The sequence below is a fragment of the Odontesthes bonariensis genome, chromosome 12 (assembly GCF_027942865.1).
Source record: "Odontesthes bonariensis isolate fOdoBon6 chromosome 12, fOdoBon6.hap1, whole genome shotgun sequence".
In the NCBI taxonomy this organism is placed as follows: domain Eukaryota; kingdom Metazoa; phylum Chordata; class Actinopteri; order Atheriniformes; family Atherinopsidae; genus Odontesthes; species Odontesthes bonariensis.
The window spans coordinates 10,444,935-10,465,119 of record NC_134517.1 but is presented as its reverse complement, the minus strand read 5'-3'; positions in this window follow the sequence as shown (position 1 = coordinate 10,465,119).

Genomic DNA, 20,185 nt, shown 5'->3' with positions numbered 1-20,185 from the left:
GTCTGGTAAATAAAAGCATTCTTACTTTGCAAAAAGTTGCAAAGGTATGGATGTTGCATTCCTTATATCAGCTGTAACACCTTTATAATCACAAAACATTTCCATCTGTGATTTCATCCAATTTATCTCTCACTGTAACATATTTTAAAACATGTAATACGTTAGAACTTTCCATAAACCTTTTTTTATGTCAGATCCATTTTCTTTCATTGGCAGTGGTGGCAAACAGTAGTGGGGGTAGCTCATTACAAATCAATTACTTTCATCTGATCACTTTCTCATTGTCATGAGTAACATTATGCATTATTTCCTATATACAAGTAATAATCAGTAATGTAGCCATTTTTAAGAATCATTTTTAACCTCATCCACAGAGGAGCTTTTTTGACCACCTCGACAACCTCAGCCCCAGAAATGAAAGGCCCCACATTCAAGCTCCCCGACTCCCCCCACCGACTCACAACGTCCCTAGTAAAGGTCAGCAGAGCCCCATCCTCATCTTATTCCCACTCCTTCTGAAATCTAAAATTATCTCCTCTGTCATGTTTAATGCGGGGTGATTATTCAAGTAGCCTCTTGCTGCGACCTGTGGTATTGGACCAACTTTGAGCACATCCAAGTAGGTTATCACTTTACTTTGGTAACTCTTAAACTCCTAATACCTAACCCCTATTCCTGACCAATTGGATGTAGGTGGAATTGGATTTGAGCAGAGTCAGATGTAGGCGAAGTTGGATGACCTAATCGCGGGTCACAGCCTGATGTGGAGTGTTCCAATACCATTCAACAAAAGGTTGACCAGTTCCCCTTTTTCAGCTTCCTGTCCACCACTAAAACAACCCACAAGAGAGTCATCTAGGTTATTTTGTTGATGACAAGACTCTGAATTGTTTTGAAAGTCTTATATGAGAAAGGGAATAGAAATGGTGACATTATAGTTCCCTTTGGTGCTCTTAAAAAGGACAAGAACAACATCGCAGTGAAATACAGATTGTGTGTGGGGAAAATATCAGCTGCAAGGAGCTCAACTTCAAATTTGGAGAATCTCCTGCAAGCTGAATAAATTGAATGATGTAAGTTACATACTGATACTTTTCAATACCAGCAATATAGTAATGTGATCAGTTACTTTTAAAATAACCATATCCAACTTTGGTGTTGAAAACAACTCCTCTCACTGTACTTTTTTCTTGCTTTGATTGAGAGTCTTTACAGCAGCAGAAAATCTATTTCTATCTAAGATTAATGGATCACCAGTGTTGCCATATTGTCATCATAAAAGTAATTTATGTCATTATGTCATTATATCAGATAATATGCAATTTTGGTAGATCCTTTTGACGGTTGAGGTGGACTGACCCTTACTACATTTTTTTTGTTTTGGCCTGTCAGCAATTTCTTGTGCGTGACACGGGATTTCCTCTTACATCATACCCAAAATGTGCAATGTCAACTTCATTTGACATCTGAAACAGAGTGTGAACTGGAAGGTTAATTCTATTTTCCAGGGCGAAAATGAACCATGTGAACTGAAATCCTACAGTTCTTAAAGTATTGTGCTCATTTAGTACAATGTCTGCACTCTTCACAAGGTAAATTATGATAAATCCCCAATACACCAACCCAGCACACAATTTTTACTGCCAAGGGGTCACCCACAATGTATTCTTGAGCAAAACTGCTTCCAAGAGCCCTAAATCAAATCAAATCAAATCAAATTTATTTGTATAGCACATTTCATGTACAAACAGTTCAAAGTGCTTTACATAAAATAAAAGCATTGCAGCACGGAGTGCAAGAAGCATTAAAAATACATAAAAGAATATAAAGAGAAACAAATAAAATCATTTAAATGAATTTAAAAACAGGCAACAGTCTAGATAAGTTAAAAGATATGTCATGCATAGACACATGAGAAAAGAAATGTCTTTAACCTGGATTTAAAAATGTCTACATTTGGTGAAAGTTTAATCTCCACTGGCAGTTTGTTCCACTTATTTGCAGCATAACAGCTAAATGCTGCTTCTCCATGTTTAGTCTGGACTCTGGACTGGACCAGACCAGCTGACCTGAGTCCTTGGATCTAAGAGCTCTGCTGGGTTTATATTCTTTGAACATAATCACAGATGTATTTTGGGCCTAAACCGTTCTGGGATTTGTAAACCATCAGCAAGCTTTTAAAGTCTATTCTGTGACTGACTGGAAGCCAGTGTAAAGATTTTAAAACTGCTGTGATGTGTTCAGATCTCTTAGTCCGGGTTAAAACTCTAGCAGCAGCGTTCTGGATGAGCTGCAGATGTTTAATGCTCTTTTTGGGAAGTCCAGTTAAAAGAGCATTACAGTAATGGAGTCTACTGGAGATGAATGCATGGATGAGTTTCTCCTGGTCTTTTTGGGAGAGGAAACCTTTAATTCTGTTGATGTTTCTGAGGTGGTAAAAAGCTGCCTTGGTGACAGCTTTGATGTGGCTGCTGAAAGTCAGATCTGAGTCTATCAACACTCCGAGGTTACGAACTTGGTCAGTGATTGTAAGGTCCCAAGTCTCAAGATATTTACCAACGCTGACCCTCTTCTCTTTGCTACCAAACAGAATGATCTCAGTTTTGTCTTCATTTAATTGTAGAAAATTCTGTCTCATCCAGGTGTTTACTTCCTCCAGTCACTGACACAGTACGTCTGCTGGGCTGCAGTCGTCCAGTGACAGAGACACATAAAGTTGTGTATCGTCTGCATAACTGTGATAATTGATGTTAAAGTTCTGCAATATCTGACCCAAAGGGAGCATATACAAGTTAAACAGAAGAGGTCCAAGAATTGACCCCTGGGGGACTCCACAAGTCATGGCCACTCGCTCAGATTCATAGCTGCCAATTGTAACAAAATAACTCCGGCCTTCTAAGTAGGACCTGAACCAGTTAAGGACCGCTCCAGAAAGTCCAACCCAGTTTTCCAGCCTGTGCAACAGGATTCTGTGATCTACAGTATCAAACGCAGCGCTGAGGTCCAACAGAACCAGGACTGAAACATTACCAGAATCAGTATTCAACCTAATGTCGTTTAACACTTTGACCAGAGCTGTTTCAGTGCTGTGATGACGTCTGAAGCCTGATTGAAAGTTATCAAGACTTCCACTTTCATTCAGAAAGTCGTCGAGCTGGTTAAATACAACTTTCTCAATAATCTTGGATATACAAGAGAGGTTAGAGACAGGTCTGTAGTTGTTCATCATAGAGGCGTCTAGAGTTCTCTTCTTTAGGAGTGGCTTAATGGCAGCTGTCTTTAGTGACTTGGGAAAAATGCCTGATGCCAGTGAGCTGTTAACTATTCATAGGAGATCACTTTCTACTGAGGTAAAAACAGTTTTTAAAAAGTCGGATGGTATTATGTCCAGAGTGCAAGTGGTTGATTTCAGATGCCGAACTGTTTCCTCTAGGATTTTTAAATTAACAATATTAAATTGTGACATAACGGCAGAGTTATTTCTAGGTTTTAGACACAGATTAGTTTTCTTGTTTGTCTGTGTTGCGTTAATGTTTTGTCTAATTGTTTTGATTGTTTGGCAAAAAACCTAGTCTCCAACACTGTGATTTCCTGAATTTAAAAAGCCAGCCAGCAATCCTCAATACAACAAATAAATCTGAAAACAGATTTAAACTTGTCATAATCGGAAGTGATTTTTTTTCTTTTAATGTAAAATATACATATAAATATATATATATATATATATATATATTTTTTTTTTTTTTTTTTTCTGCAAAAATGACTTATTCTTCTTTGCATGCCCCTGGTTTCCAGGCTTGTTAGTTGGATTTTTTTTTTTCCACAAGCTCAAATGGATAGTTTCCATTGACTTGCAAAGCAAATCTGAATCAACCTCCTAAACAGCCGCAGATAAGTATGCTGAGCAGAGGTGTAACAATTTTCTTTTTTTTTTTTTTTTTTGTTAAAGGTGGGGTATGAGATGTTTTCTGGAGCATTTTTTATCATATTGTCTGAAAACCTCCTCACGACCCCATTGCACCCACTAAAATAGAATGTTTGGGGAAAAAATGTATCTTTTAGTCCATTGTAGAGGGTGTAGCAAGAGGAAATGTCTGACCAATAGAAGTAATGATGAGAGTTACTTCTATTGGATTCTGACATGCCAATCAATCTTCAGCCCCCCTCACCCCTCCCCCTGCGCGTTCACAGACTCGTGACTCGTTCATGTGTTTTGAAGGCGTGGTTTCGAGGGGTGGGCTGAAGGGAGAGGCAAGGTTGTGTGTAAAATATAGCTTGCAGGAACCGTTTTTCCAAGATCTCAGACCCCACCTTTAAGTGAGGTTATCCTCAACATCCACAAGAGGAAAATGGACGGAACTCCTTTTCATGAATTATTTTCATCTCTTACAATACCTGGGATATTATATCATAGGCTATCCAGGAAAATGCTGGTCAGTCAAGTGACTTCATTGGTGCTCAATACGGACTGGAAACAGCTGCTGAGTCACCTCATTTCAATCTATCCAAAGTCAGGAACACTTCGCAAATTTGTTTCCATTACCCCTCATGCACAACGGTTTTTTGAAAGCGGCAAAAAGCATCTCAAGTGATCATATTAACATTCTCATACATTAGTAAAAGTTGTGTTATTATTATAAAAGTTATTTTGATTCACCTTTTTATTATTCACATCTTCTAAATCTAAGTCAAAAACAGCTATAGAAATCCAGGTATTGTTTTTCGTTTGAATAATTCATAGTTTTGGATTACGATTTGAATTATAGAAACATAGCTATGTAGAATCAATGATTATTCTCATTCTAGCTTTATCAGGACAGTGCTGCAAAACGCTGGAAGTGGTGTTGCTGTTTGATGGGCTGTGACTCTTTGCAGGAAGATGACGCTTAATCTGTGTAAGTATTGCTCATCATTTGCATTCATATCGCTGTAACACTGTGGAATGAAGAATTGTGACCACATTAAAACAATTCTGAAATTTTCTTTCCTAATGTCACATGTGGTTACAAGGGAGGATCTGGTGGTTTGGCACACTGACATAAGATAAACGTTTATTTGTCCCACAGCAGGGAAATTCACATTGTTGCAGCATTAGATACATTATAGCAGGGAATAGGCAAATGGAAATCAAGATAGAAAGCCAAAAGGGCACTCCAACAAGGAATACTTACAAGATTATGACCAGTATGTACGGACAATAATATAGCAAACTGTCTGTTATGTACATAAACAGTACAAGTGTCAACCGTATGTATTTAAAGAGTATATATGTATGTAGAAACCGTATGTATCTCTGTAAAGTGTAGTTAGTGAATGAGTTGGCATTTAGGGGGGTTACTGGGAGCAGAGCTGATTGTACAGTGGGACTGCAAGCAGAAACAAAAGACTTGCGATACCTCTCTGTCACACACTTTGGGTGAAGGAGCCTGTAACTGAAGGAGCTGGTCAGTGACTTCAGAACTAAATATGAAAGACACCAAACCTTGCATCCTAACGTCTGAGCTGTGTGAGCAAACTTGGCCTCATCAGCTGACTAACACTGTTTGTTCCTGCTGGCTAAAACATTTATTCTTCCATCTACGCACATGTGGTGAGGATTTTTTGTAAGCCTGCCAGAAAGAAGGGAATGGTTGTTTAGACAAACATAGAAATAGATTTATAGTAACAGCTGTGTTCTCTTCCAGAATGTTTCTTCTCTTTTCTCAGGCAACAAAACAGCTGCCAGCTTTTAAACAGTGGGATCCAAGCTTGGCTGTATAAGGAACCATTAAACAGTTGGACTCTATTTTTTTTAAATGGTGTCAACTCCTCACTGTTGAGTTTTCACTTCTAAACAGGCACAGCTAACAGTACCAATTATTTGCCTGGAGAGGGGCCGGGATCGCCAGTCACTGCCTCCCTCTTTCATACTTCCATCTGGTGTCCTCCCTCTTCTGTTGAGCCAACAAGAATTTTTTTCTGCTCCTTCCCCAACCAGCTGTTTTTCTCTTGCAGCCCCAGCTGTTGTCAACAGATTCCCAACACATTAAGGAGGGAATTCACTATGGTACTCCACCGTAAATAACCACATTGTTCACCCTTTTCCCCAGAAATCCCAGTCCAGTTGCTGGTTTAGTCTAGTCTCTCTTCAGTTTCTTCACAGCCTGCCTCCCATTGAAGTATTTGTTTCTTTCGTTCTTTAACTGCTCCTATTGTGCTCCACTCTGGACACCACCCTCTGGCTCTCTTTAGTTCAGGGGACGGTGTGCAACAATAGTTTTGTTTTGGCTCAATGTGTCTCTACCATGAACACAGTGGTATTGTAGTTAAAGGAAAACTCCGGGGCATTTGAAGCGCAATCCCATTGCTAGAGGTTGTCAAATACTGATAGTAGGACACAGACAGGTGCAAATCGGCGCTCCCTGTGTGGAGATCGCGCTGTTCGCGCAGCCTGTCATGCGAGGCTAATACGTGGTGGCTAGGGGCAAGCGCTAACCCTTCCACGTAAAACAACAACTTGCACACAGCAGAAACGTCACACCACTTTATAAACCATCCGACAATAAAGTCACAAGCCTTACCATCAAAACCATATGCATGGTTCTCACATTACTGGCATAGGGACGTTACAAAACAACTTTATAAACAGCATGTAACTCACCGGTTAGTTGTAGGCTCGCGCATGTGAAAGCCCAAAAGAGTCGATGGACGATAATCCCATATACAAAACAATTAATCTTCACTAGAAAAACTGCGTTCAAGTATTTAAAACATTACAATACATGCCCAGTAATATTGTTGTAATGTTTTAAATACTTGAACGCAGTTTTTCTAGAGAAGATAATTGTTTTGTATATGGGATTATCGTCCATCGACTCTTTTGGGCTTTCACATGCGCGAGCATACCAACAACCGGTAAGTGACATGCTGTTTATAAAGTTGTTTTGTAACGTCCCCATGCCAGTAATGTGAGAACCATGCATATGGTTTTGATGGTAAGGCTTGTGACTTTATTGTCGGATGGTTTATAAAGTGGTGTGACGTTTCTGCAGTGTGCAAGTTGTTGTTTTACGTGGAAGGGTTAGCGCTTGCCCCTAGCCACCACGTATTAGCCTTGCATGACAGGCTGCGCAAACAGCGCTATCTCCACACAGGGAGCGCCAATTTGCACCCGTCTGTGTCCTAATATCAGTATTTGACAACCTCTAGCAATGGGATTGCGCTTCAAATACCCCAGAGTTTTCCTTTAAAACATTGCCCCATTTTGTGTCCAAGAGGCAACTTTACCTGTCACAGTTATAGTGTACCATATTGTATTTCTAAATTCTCTCTGGTATGTTTGATCCACAGAACAAAGTTGTTCACTTAGGATTTAAAGTTGTGGATCTGTGTCTGGCTCGATGCCTTTTTCTAATGACTGAATGTTTTCCATGTCACACCGACCACCTTGTCAGGTGATCAAGCAGGATCTTCACTTTCTTTGCAGGTAACTCAGGGATGAGTTGTATAAGAAAAGCTTGTTGCTCTAACAAAGCCAGCTGTTATTTGTTTCTGGGGCGAGGACCCTTCTGTGCAAATGCCTCATGCGTTTTTGTGGTCTTGTTTTTCTGTAATTCTGAGATCCAGAAACGACGATGTCCAAAACCAAGTTTTAGGATCATATTGCATCTAGGGTAAAGGTTACCAGCAAGGAATTCAGTTGTCATAGTCAGGGTAGGAGCATGAGAATGCATAATGCCAATGCCAATGACGTGTGCAGTGTCAAAGACTGAAACACTGGCTTGTATTGTCTTGTTTTGCAAGGTTGTGCTCAAGTAAAGCTAATAAAGAGGGACAAAGATATTGGTGTTGCGCACAACCCAGATGCCATTATCCTGACAATGAAGGGCTGACAATAAACTGAGGATGAATGTCCAATCAGCCACCTCCTGTTAAACAGGTATTCTGTGCAAAGTAATTGAGACATGAACATGAAAATCACAAAGAAAATGTTGAGTCACCAGCTGCTAACACAACTGGCAAAAAGACATTTATCCATTAAATAAATGCTTTCGCTGTAAATATTCATTGTAGTGTCCCTGTGAATTCTGCGCTTCTTTCACCATGTCCAGCAGTTCACCATGAACAGCAAAATGTGACCTCAAGGAATTAATTGAATCCAGTTAATTATTTATTGTATTATGTGAAAAAAAAACCAAGTAAAAAGACTGAACTGCTTTTGGTCTTCTGTCAATAATATGTCTTTGTTGAATACTTTCAAGGCTTACAGAAAACAAATATCTGTCATTTTTCTTAATTGTCTGACTGATGTGGGTTGTTCATGACTTCTACTCATAGCCCTGCCAAACAGGAAAATCTTTAGTGGAGCAGTGCTTTAAATGTAAGGTCCTTAGGATGAATTATACATTTTAAAAGTTAACCTTGTCACCTTTAAAGTGATACTCCGGAGTAGATTCAACCTGGGGTCATTTGAACCGTGACATCCAGCCAAGTAGCCCACCCGCAGTTTTATCGATATTGGCTGAACATCAGCTGAGTTACTGAGTTATCCCGAATAGCTTCGTACAAGGGTTAATGGATCCTGGTCCGTATCTCCAAAATTACCACACTAAAATCACATGCCATGACACCAAACTTCTACAGTAGTACAAATATGGTCTGTACTCACCAAACGATGCATTTGGAAGTTTGAAAATAGTCCAGGAGTTTATTTTTATCAACACAAGCCTGATAGCTTCTCTGCAGCTAAAGCTGCGTCGACGTCACTTCAGGGAGCTGGGAGCTTCAAAATAAGATGAGGGTTGATCTACTACTGTAGACATCAAAGTATATGCTATATTCTACATGATTTTTTATGAATTTTTTATGTTGTAGAGTTGTGAAATTATTTTATCAATGGAGAAATTGAGCAGCCTTGCTTTGTTGTCTACAGTAGTAGATCAACCCTCATCTTACTTTGAAGCTCCCAGCTTCCTGAAGTGACGTCGACGCAGCTGTAGCTGCAGAGAAGCTATCAGGCTTGTGTTGATAATAATAAACTCCTGGACTATTTTCAAACTTCCAAATGCATCGTTTTGTGAGTACAGACCATAATTGTACTACTGTAGAAGTTTGGTGTCATGGCATGTGGTTTTAGTGTGGTAATTTCGGAGATACGGACCAGGATCCATTAACCCTTGTACGATGCTATTCGGGATAACTCATTAACTCAGCTGATGTTCAGCCAATATCGAAAAAACTGCGGGTGGGCTACTTGGCTGGATATCACGGTTCAAATGACCCCAGGTTGAATCTACTCCGGAGTATCACTTTAATAACTTGCACTCACCAAGACTCCTCCCTTCACCAAAAATCTTCCTTGTTTGTTACGATTAGTTATGCAAGAGTCACGTGGAAAGTACAGTTGTTTTTCAGACACCTGACATGTCAGGTGTTCCCGGTTAGAACTGTAGAACCAGTAAAGAAACCGGTAGGGCTGTTTTTCCAAAGATGTGATTTTTGCAATGACCAGAATCATCAGACTCAAGATGAAAAGTCTGAACAGTTTCATTTACAACAAGGGGTAAAAGTGCAAACTGGTTAGAACTAACTGGACCAGGTAGCCCATAAACAATAACCCAATAGGGAACAAGGGTGCCAGCAATGGTCAGAATATCTTCTGGAGAAACAACTTGAATCCCGACTTACAGTTCAGGGCAAGGCAAAGAGGCAAGGGTTGTCAACAGGACGGCAGAGATCCCAGAACAAATCCGAGGGGCGAGGCTGTGGCAGAAAACAAGGTCAAAACAAACTGCTGGACCGCTGAGCAAACGGCAAGAGACAATCTGGCACTGGATGAATGACAAAAAGAGGCTTAAATACAGAGAAAGATAAGTGAATAGCATGAGAGGCACAGATTGGGGATGATTAGGATCACGACAGGCAGAGCAGGAAGCAGTTTGTGATGATATCTGCTTGTTTTAAAACTGGAAATATAGTCACATTACACCAACAAATGTAAACGCTTCCTTGTTCCACTGGGTAAGACCAACAAGACATTTCACTGTGCACGCGGTGAACAGATGTGGTTTTTGGCTCCAGAACAACTGATATTTGAATAAAAAATTTAAAAGACACATTTTGAAGTTACATACATCTTTGTGCTTTAAGTTGCATAAGTCAGAAATTACCAAAATTAAAAATATCTTTTAAACTTATTATATTGATTAAAAACTTCCCTGCGTCACCTGTAACTATCCTCAGGCACCCAGAAATGTGTCATGTTGTTATTTTCAAAACATTCAATTAATGCAGCACTGTAAACACTGCTTTCAGGCAATTTGTCTGAGATTTTGAAAAAAATTTAGTTTATCTATTTAGTTCATTACCAAGGTGGGTACTTTGTGCACTGTAATATAATTGTATTTAAATGTTATAGGGTTCGAACCCTGAAAGCATGTAACCGTATTAAGTTTGTACGGGTTTATAATTATTCCTGTTCTTATGCTGCATCACTAATTGCTGTGAGCTGGAATGACCCAGACACAACTGGAAAGTCCATTCCCTAGCTTCTCAAGAAACTGAGCTTATACATAGTTCTCACAAGGGCACAATAATTCACTTCAGAAAGAGTGAATCTTTCAAAATCTAAGCTCACAATCTAAGTCCAATCCAATATAGATTTACAATATTACAATGTAATGTAATAGTAAGTCTGACAGAACTTGTAAATCTCAGACATGATTGTATTTTCACATTTCTCCTTGAGGGAAAAACACAAATATTTATTTTAAGATTAAATGTCATATGTATTACTTTTTTAAATGTACCACAGAAATGCAAATGTTCAAACCTTGAAATTGAGATAAACAAACAGATTTTGTACTTTCTGTGAAAGTTACCTTTTTGGAAAACCATACCTGTGTTACAGAACTGTAAATTAATTTTTTTTTTTTTTTTTTTTTGCTTTTTTATGGTAGTAGGAAATTGCAAACTCAAAGTTCCCTATGGCCATGAAATGCAGCATAATAACAACGCTATTTAAAAGGAGTTAGAGACTGTCACACAATGTAGCAATGAATCACAGAAATAAAACATAATTCAGAAATTATAATTCAAAAATAAATAAATAAAAATTGGTATTTTATTGATATTGGAGGTGTTTCTAAGTGCCAGAGTGCGACGAACTTGGTATCAATAATAGTACTAATGGGAAAGTGAAAAAGACAGAATGAGCCAGCACAGTATTGCAGGTGGTGATGGGCCAAACGGGTGAAAACGGAGAAGGAAATAATGACAGGTCAGTCTGCTAACCTAACACTACACTACACTGATGCTCCCACCACAACGCACAGTGAAGTGCAACATCTCTCTGTGAGCAGTAGGGGGGTTGGGGGCGCCAGCACCGGGTAAATCATTGTTGGACCGCCACTGCAGGCTACTGATTAATTCCCAGTGCTGCTTTGTCAAAGCGATACAATACATAACACAGTGAAACAGTTTGGCGCTTTTCCACTAGCTCGGCACGGCTCGCCACGGTTGTGTTTCCATTACAAACGAGTATACTTCGTGCCTCCTGGACGTGGGCGGGGTCGTCGTAACACGGCTGCGCGTGTTGCTGCTCACCCTGTGGCTTTTTGTCGCACAGAAGGCAAGAGAAGAGAGCCAGAGAAGACTCCTGGCCGCCAGACAAAACAGTATTGAAAAGTACCGGAGAGTTTTGTTACGAGCTTCAAAAAGACGACGTTTGGAGGTAAGCTAACCGTCGCTAACGCTAGCTTTTATTATCCGCGTTATGACGCTTCCAGTTACGACACTGATCGCCCAATCAGTGGAAGGCATTCGGCTGACGTCACATTTTAGTAACGCTTTGGCCCGCTTGGAACCAGGGCTGAGGTGATACGGAAAATCATCCCGGTTGCAGATACGGTGTGCTAGTGGAAACACGCAATAGCGCGCCAAGCCGAGCCGAAGCGAGCTAGAGGAAAAGCACCAAAAATGTGCCGCAAATGCTGATCTTATGTCAAAGTCCACGTGTGTGAGAGGGTGTGACAACATTTTAATACAGTTTTTTTTTTGTCTTTTAGTCCTCACATCCTTATTGACTTGTCTATGCACCCACTGCCTAAAGGCCTCCAGCTCAAACATGTCCTGATGACAGCAAAATATGAAAAAAGAATACCAGCAGAAAACTGTATAAATATCCTGCTTAGTTTACCTTAAAATGAAGCATTTTACTTGAAAGCAAAAGCTCAGGAGAAGTTCACATTTAGCCACTTGAAGGTATATGCTTCCCACTGCGTCAGACAAAAAACAGTAAGTTGTGAGGCTTAGCGTGTCTCAACTCTGACACAAGAGTCTGTGAGCTAACAGGCAAGTTTTTTAGAAAGTTCAGTAAATGCCACAGCTGCTGATCCTGATTAAAACATGCTTTTGTAAATCAAAGTAAGTGTTACATAAACCTGCTTATCAAAACTAAAGCAATCGTGTAAAGGCTAATAGACTAATGTTTTAATAAATGAAAAAGTATCTCAATTCTGTGGTAAGATTATCTAACGCGATCATTCATGTAAAACAGAGACTGTACTCAAAAATCTTCCCAGAAAGTTGCTTGCTTTGACGTAATTATCTGAAAATTAGAATTCCCCTTAAAAGTTAAGACTTGGGGCAAGATTCTTGGTCAAATTTACTAAACCAGGCAAATTAGCGTGAGGTCACAAACAAGTAGATGTGTTGTGTAATTTTATACTTATAATGACCTGGTGCTAAAATCCATCCCAGGTGATCCAATCACATGTGGACAGTGCTAAATGCCGGTGGTCCAAGACACTTCAGTTTGTATTCTCATGCGAATCTAAAAATAATAAAATTATATGAATTAAACTGTGACAAAACTAACTGACCAAAGGAAAAATAGCAAAATAATGAGTGTAATCATAAAGCAAACAACTAAAGACTAGACTAATGGAAACTGAAGAAATCGTGATTAAAAAAAAACAATAATTCAAGAACACAAACAAACAAAGATTAATCTATGAACAAAAAGACAAATCAAGACGAAACAAATATAAACAGAATAAATCCTAACAATGACTATCAATAAATAACGGACAAGAACAATGAATAGAAACAAAACACAGAAAGACTAAGACATGAAAAACTAAAGCAAAGTCCAAATGCCACAAATCCTGACAGAGTATTTACATGCAAACCAAACTTTTAAGAGTGAATAGATAAAAAAAACACAGCCATTGGATCATTGGAGATGATGCAACAGCAATATGCTGGAACAGATTTAAGTACTTTTTTTGGGGGGGGGGGCTAAAAGTGTTATTAAACTGGATCATCAGGAAGGACCCATGTCAGTAAAGTATCAAGAAAATATCAATGATTATCAAGAGGTATTATACCTAGGTGAGTTGCTTGTAGTGGATTTATTGGTGCTGACTGTACCCGCTGTAGTTTACATTCATCAAATCACAAGAATCTCAGTTTTCTAAAGGCATGTTGAATGTGCAATCAGTTACGTAATACTTGTGTGAAGCTAAGTTGTGTGGAAAACTCCCGCTGATAAGCCACTGGAATTTCAGGAGTTAAAAGCTTCAGTGTGTGTCAGAGTTGAGATGATGATCTCTGCAACATTACAAATAATTTATTTTATGCTCCCTCGTTTCCCTCGTAGTGTGAGCATGTGTGCGGTTGTTTGTCTCGTTTGTCTCTGTGTGGCCCTGTGATGGACTGGCGGCCTGTCCAGGGTGTACCCCGCCTCTCGCTCATTGACCGCTGGGATAGGCTCCAGCCCCCCCGCGACCCGACCGACGGATTCAGCGGTATAGAAAATGGATGGATGGCATTTCCCTCGTATCATGTCTTTCAGCCTACAGAAATGAGCTTATTCTAAACAACTTCAATGAATGCCACTCTGCAACATTTGTCTGAATAACACTATAGATCAGCTAATGAATGTATTTGTGATTTTAGATAAATATCAGTGGACCCGCTTGTTGCTCAGCTGACAGCTAACTATGTGATGAAGGCTACGTGTTTTTTCTTCTTTTTTTTACTATGCAGAGAGGGTAGCTGAAATTGAATCACAAGTGGTCACCTAGGATTGTGGGATTGTACTGTCAGGTGAGAATTTAAAGAATTATGAGCTGTCCCCTCTGTGATCAGATCACACAGGATGGATGTTAGCACCAGATTTTGATTGGGTCTAAGAGGACAGCTTTTTAAGAAAGGAAGCTGGCACCCTTTGCACTCACTTTTAAACAGGGGGGGGGGGGGGGGGGGGTTACGACATGTTCTATTGCCATTCCGACATTTTATTGTGAGCTGCATGTTTTGTCTGGTGGGTGCCAGCACTGTGGGTTCTAGCTTTGTGATCGTTCTATGTAAAAACAGATCATATTCAGCATTGGTAGGGAGGAGAATATGAATATACTCATCTCGGTCTTCATAACTGGAGTTATTGTTTCCAACAAGGGAATAATGCCTGAAGCAAAGCCATCTCTCCTTAAGAGTACCCGAGTCAGATCTGTGGTACCACCCCTTATGAATCAGATCTGTGGTACCACCCCTTATGAATCAGATCTGTGGTACCACCCCTTATGAATCAGATCTGTGGTACCACCCCTTATGTAGACTTCCGGCCTCCAGTATGATTTTTAAATCTACCCTTATAGCTTTACCAGCATCCTTCCTTTTAGTTTTAGTTCAACACACACATACTGTACATCTTCAGAGTTAACAATTAATAAAACCATGAAATAGGGTCACTGATGAAACATGTGATGGATGGAATGTTACAAAGAATGCACCAGATGCAACAGATATGCTAAAGGTTAGAACTGCTCTGGTTCTTGCTAAATAGAGTAAAGACAGGAAAGAACAGTGTTACATTTAGTACCGCAGAGGCATTATGATGGAACTTTGTCAGTTTTCATTTTTCCAAGAATTTATACTTAAATAGGTACTGTTTAGCTATTAGACACAGTCAAAAAGAATTTCTGAGCATAAAACAGCCTTTTAAAGAGCACTGTAGCTGCAGTTCAAGCAAAGCCCATGAAACATGTAATTTACTTCAGGACCTAAATCGTGGCTGCATGACAAATTGCTGGCAGGACAACTCAAAAGGGAGTTCTCACATCAATAAAGATCTTTGCTGACAAGGAGTGTATGCTCGCTACTGTTCTCAAATCCAACCTAACCCCATTTAGATAGACAGGATCTTTCAGTGGTGAGTTCACAATCTAACCTCTTGTAGACAAAAACAAAACAAACAGAAGAAAAAAAGGGATAGTGATCCCATTTCAAACTGAGCTCACAACACAAGTAGGCTCTTTTGTGTGAGAGATTTTCTTTTGTAATACTTCTTTGTATTGAGATATTGAAATTGCCATGCAGAACAGACAACTTGAACGTCATGAACAGGGGTCACATGAGCTTCCAAGTCAACGCAACCATCAGGCTACCACACTGTAGAAGGGCGATAACATAGATGCATCTATTCTGTGGAAGTATTCAAATCAGCTTCACGATTGTGATAAAAAATCTTTGATTTGACCATCATAACGGGACAATTGTTTTTCTGTATCATGAGTGTTGACCTTGTCTCTTGGTTTTGGGTTTTCTGTTTATCTTGATTGAGATTGTTTGTCATTCTTTTCATTCACTTAAGAGTTTTGTAACAGCTCGTTTCCCTGTGCTTCTTGGTTTTGCTTCCTCTGTTTATTTGTCACACCTGGTTTCACTTTACTGATTTCACCACCGTTGTTTTGTTCTGAGTTTGTGTATTCAGTTTGCCTGTCTGAACTTTCCCTTAAATTTTGTTTCTGGTTCCCCTGCAACTGTTGCACGTTTGGTTTTGGTTGGTTTGAGAAATGTGCGTTTATTTCTTCTTCTGCAGCTGGTGAATCCGTAACTTCTTGAAGGAATACATTTCTAAACAGAGTCATAGCAGTGGAGGGGAAATATGCTATTCACACTACAGTTTACTGTCAACTGTAATGGCTTCCTGTTTATGTTAAGTTCTTCCCTGGCGTATTTATTGTCTATACCTTTCCCCTGATCTTTCCCAGTTATCTTCCTCTGTATCTCTTTCGTTGCTTCCTTCTTTATTTTGTAAATTTTGTCTCCTGGGGTCCGTTTCACAAAGCAGGTTCAACAAACTCTGAGTCTGACTAACTCAAATCAGCGGTTCCAGAAACGCTGATTTGAGTTAGTTTAGTCAACTCTGAGTAGTTTCACCTTGAATTTACCGCCTGCACCATGGCAACGGGCACTCACAATTTCTCACAGTTCCCTTTAATTACTTTGTATCACACTAAGCAAAGTACACACAATACATGTCTGTCTATAAAATGTTGTGTACTCAAAATGAAAATCTATTTACATTTTTCCTTTCATTTAGTGAGCTTGATTTGTTTTCTCCAGAAGATTTGGATCAAAATCATTACTTTGTTTATTTCTGGAGCCTATCCCAGCGGTCATCGGGCGAGAGGCAGAGTACACCCTGGACCGGTCGCCAGTCCATCACAGGGCCACACAGAGACAAACGAGACAAACAACCGCACACACTCACAAGGACAATTTTAGAGACATCAATTCACCTAATGTGCATGTTTTTGGACAGTGGGAGGAAGCCGGAGTACCTGGAGAGAACCCACGCATACACGGGGAGAACATGCAAACTCCATACAGAAAGGCCCCAGCCGGGAGTTGAACCTGGAACCCTCTGGCTGTCTGTGAGGCGACGGTGCTAACCACCACACCACCGTGCAGCTTTACTTATGTCCTGTAATCCAATTTAACTTTTTCGTAAATGCCCACTTCTATCAAAATCCATACCTGTTCCTACAGTCTGACTGGTGTTTATAGACATAATGCAACCTCTTGTTTAACATGACCTGAAATACCTCAGAATATTCTGAGTTGCAGAATGGTACAGACGGACTTCTGCTGCCCCCCAATGGACTTTTTGCTTTGGTATTAAGAAAACTCCAAGATGATGACATGTTTTGAAACCAGCATCACAAAACCATTACGTACAGTTCAACTAGACAGTGCAAGAGTCATCAAATCAAATCAAATCAAATTTATTTATATAGCAAATATCATGTACAAACAATTCAAAGTGCTTTACATAAAATAAAAGCATTTCAGCAGGCAGTGTAAAATTCTCATGAGTCATGAGTAAATTCTCATGATTTAACCATGATACAAAAATATTGCAAGAGGGGGCAGGATTGAAGCTGTTGTATTTTTTTTTTTTCACTTGTACATCTCCTAATTTGATATTTGTTTTGAAAGATCGAAAACCACAAAAATTCCTTTGTGTAGTACAGAAAAACAGAAGAAATTCAGTGAAAGTCAAATTAATGATGTTAACCATGTTACAACGCTATGTTTACATATGTACAGAACTTTATGCTAAATTTGATTTGTATAAAAGGTGTTAGACAAAATGAATTGATTTATTGACCCATTTGAAAACCAGAACAAGGCAAATCAAATGTTGAAACTGCAGTTTAATCACTTTTTGAGCCCTCTGCTCATTCTTATCTTATCTTGATACTGGTTACCAGAAGTGTTTTTCAGTCCATGCAGTGATTGCTACTACATAACCATGGCAGGATCTTGATATTTCATATTGTTTTGCAGACTTATCTAAAGATTTCACAGTGTTGATGAACCCCTATGCATATTCAATTCTGAATTAATCTACGTCTCTGGTACACTACTATACCGAGTCGTGTTGTTTATAAACTTCTTATACTAATACCATGGATAAAAGTTGTGTATTAGTTGGAAGATTAATAAGTTTGAGGGAAAACCTATAATTAAGAATTATTTATGCCACAAATTCATTCAGTCTGACTGAAAAATAAACTACACATGCTATTTTGTCCATTTGATAATGCACAAGACATCCATATGACCACTTTCCTAACATTGAATAACGGCTCTCTGTGTCTTCAGAGGAGTTCTGAACTGTCAGGATGTGGATAAAGAACATCTGAGGTTTTCTGAACATGTGGGTGGTGAGGTGGGTCTTGGATCTGGCCTGTTTCCCACAGATGCCATCCGAATTGGTATAGGGAGTTTGGAATCCAGATGAACATGTCTGAGCAGTTTTTGTGGGGCCCACTGCTGTTCTGCTGGGTGAGGCCGCTAGTGTAGGAGACCACTGGAAATATTGGGAGTCTGTGGCTGATCTGCAAAAACATTTCAGTAGGTGGTGAGTGTCAAAATAACATCAATGTGTAAAGGTTAAACTAAATATTCTCCAAAAGAATAACTACCAAAAAGACTTGAGATGAGAAAAATTTTATTGGGGCAAAACAAATGGGTTCTTAATATCAACCCAGGCTAATCCGATTTCCCAATGACCAAGAAATTACAGAGCGTGACAAAAGAAAATACTGCACAGCAAGCATCGAAAAACTTTTACTGCAAATACCTCATATGTGCATGCAAACTCACTATGGATCGGGTACCTATGTATTAAGACTATTATTAAGACTGCCACCAGATTTGATGGGGGAGTAACCCAAAAAAAGGGGGGGGTGGGCGTAGAATGTATTATTTGATTGTAATAATATTACAAAGTATATATAACTGAAATATTTACAAGAATGTGTATATGTAAATATTTATTTTTCGTGTTCTGTTTTGAAGGGTGTTGGTTGCATATAAATATTTTGTGATTCTTTGGAAGTCAAATACCACATCAATGGGCTGTTCCAGTTGATGCTTTACTACAGGAGTGTATAAAAGTACTCAGTTGCCCTCAGTAATGGAATGGTGTTGTTATATGTAAATAAACGCTGACGTTGCTGCCTGAAAACCTACCCAAGTCTCACGCTGCTTCATAAAAAGTATGGTGTAACCGACAACCTCCTACGTTGATATTCCCCATGCAGAGACCCTATCTTTTTCATTCAGCCTCTCCCTTTCATGAGGGGTCGCCACAGCCCTGGATGCTCCTCCTGACGCAACCCTCACCATTTTCCGGGCTTGGGACCGACACTAGAAATACACAAGCTTGTGCTGCAGAGAAACTATATTAAATAGGAAAAAATAAATAAAAAAGCACAATTCCTCTTTAAATCCAGTGAGGCCACACTGCAATGTGAAAGATCAGTGAATGACATTAATAAAACGGGGGTAGACGATTGAGATCAGATTTATTGGTCATGCATACACACGAAATTTGACCTCTGCTTTAAACCCATCCATTACATTACATTACGGTCATTTTGCAGACGCTTTTATCCAAAGCGACTTACAATAAGTGTGTTCCACATCGGTAGGCAAAAGAACTTCAGGTCACAAGAAATCATAAGTGCATTTCCTTCCAAAACCAAACAGCTAAGAGCATAACTAGTGCTAGAGTAAGTGCGGTAAGTTAGGTACCTAGACAAATGGGAAGACAATTTAGAAAACAAAGACAATTTAGGAAACAAATAAGTGTGTAAGGAGCTGGGACGAAGCAGGTGATGTCCTAAGAGGGCGGATCTGGGTAGTGTTTCCTGAAGAGATGGGTTTCCAGCCTGCGGCGAAAGATGGGCAGCGACTCAGCTGTCCTGACACCAGTCGGGAGATCGTTCCACAACGGGGTGCCAGAACAGAGAAAAGCCGTGACCGTGTCGATCGTGCGCAGGGACTGCTGAGTGACGGGGCAGCCAGGCGCTTGGAGGCCGCAGAGCGAAGTGGTCGGGCGGGGGTGTAGGGCTGGACCATAGCCTGGAGGTATGAAGGAGCTGTTCCTTCCACTGCCCTGTAGGGTAGACCAGACCAGAGTCTTAGAGCCTGGATGAGCACCTGCGAACAGGTTGGCACCTGTTGACACACACATGCACAGGGTCACACACTCATAGAAACAGATGCCAACCTGGAGTGGTGGGCAGCCATTCACAGCACCCAGGGAGCTTGGGGGTACAGAGCCTTGCTCAAGGGTACCTCAGCCGTAACATGGAGGTGGACTGACACCCCTCCAGCTGTGAGCTATCTTTTTGAGTGGTGAGAGTGGGAATCAAACCTGCCAACCTTCCGGTTATTGGACGACCGACTCGAACCACTGAGCCACTGCCGCCCTTGAAGGGTCTCTTTCCACTCTCACTCAAACAGAACAAGGCTCCACATCATCACCAGCCTCAGAGAAACCAACTGCCAACACACTGAACTTCAGTCTTATATTCACTCCCCTTCCAATCAGCCAACCATCACC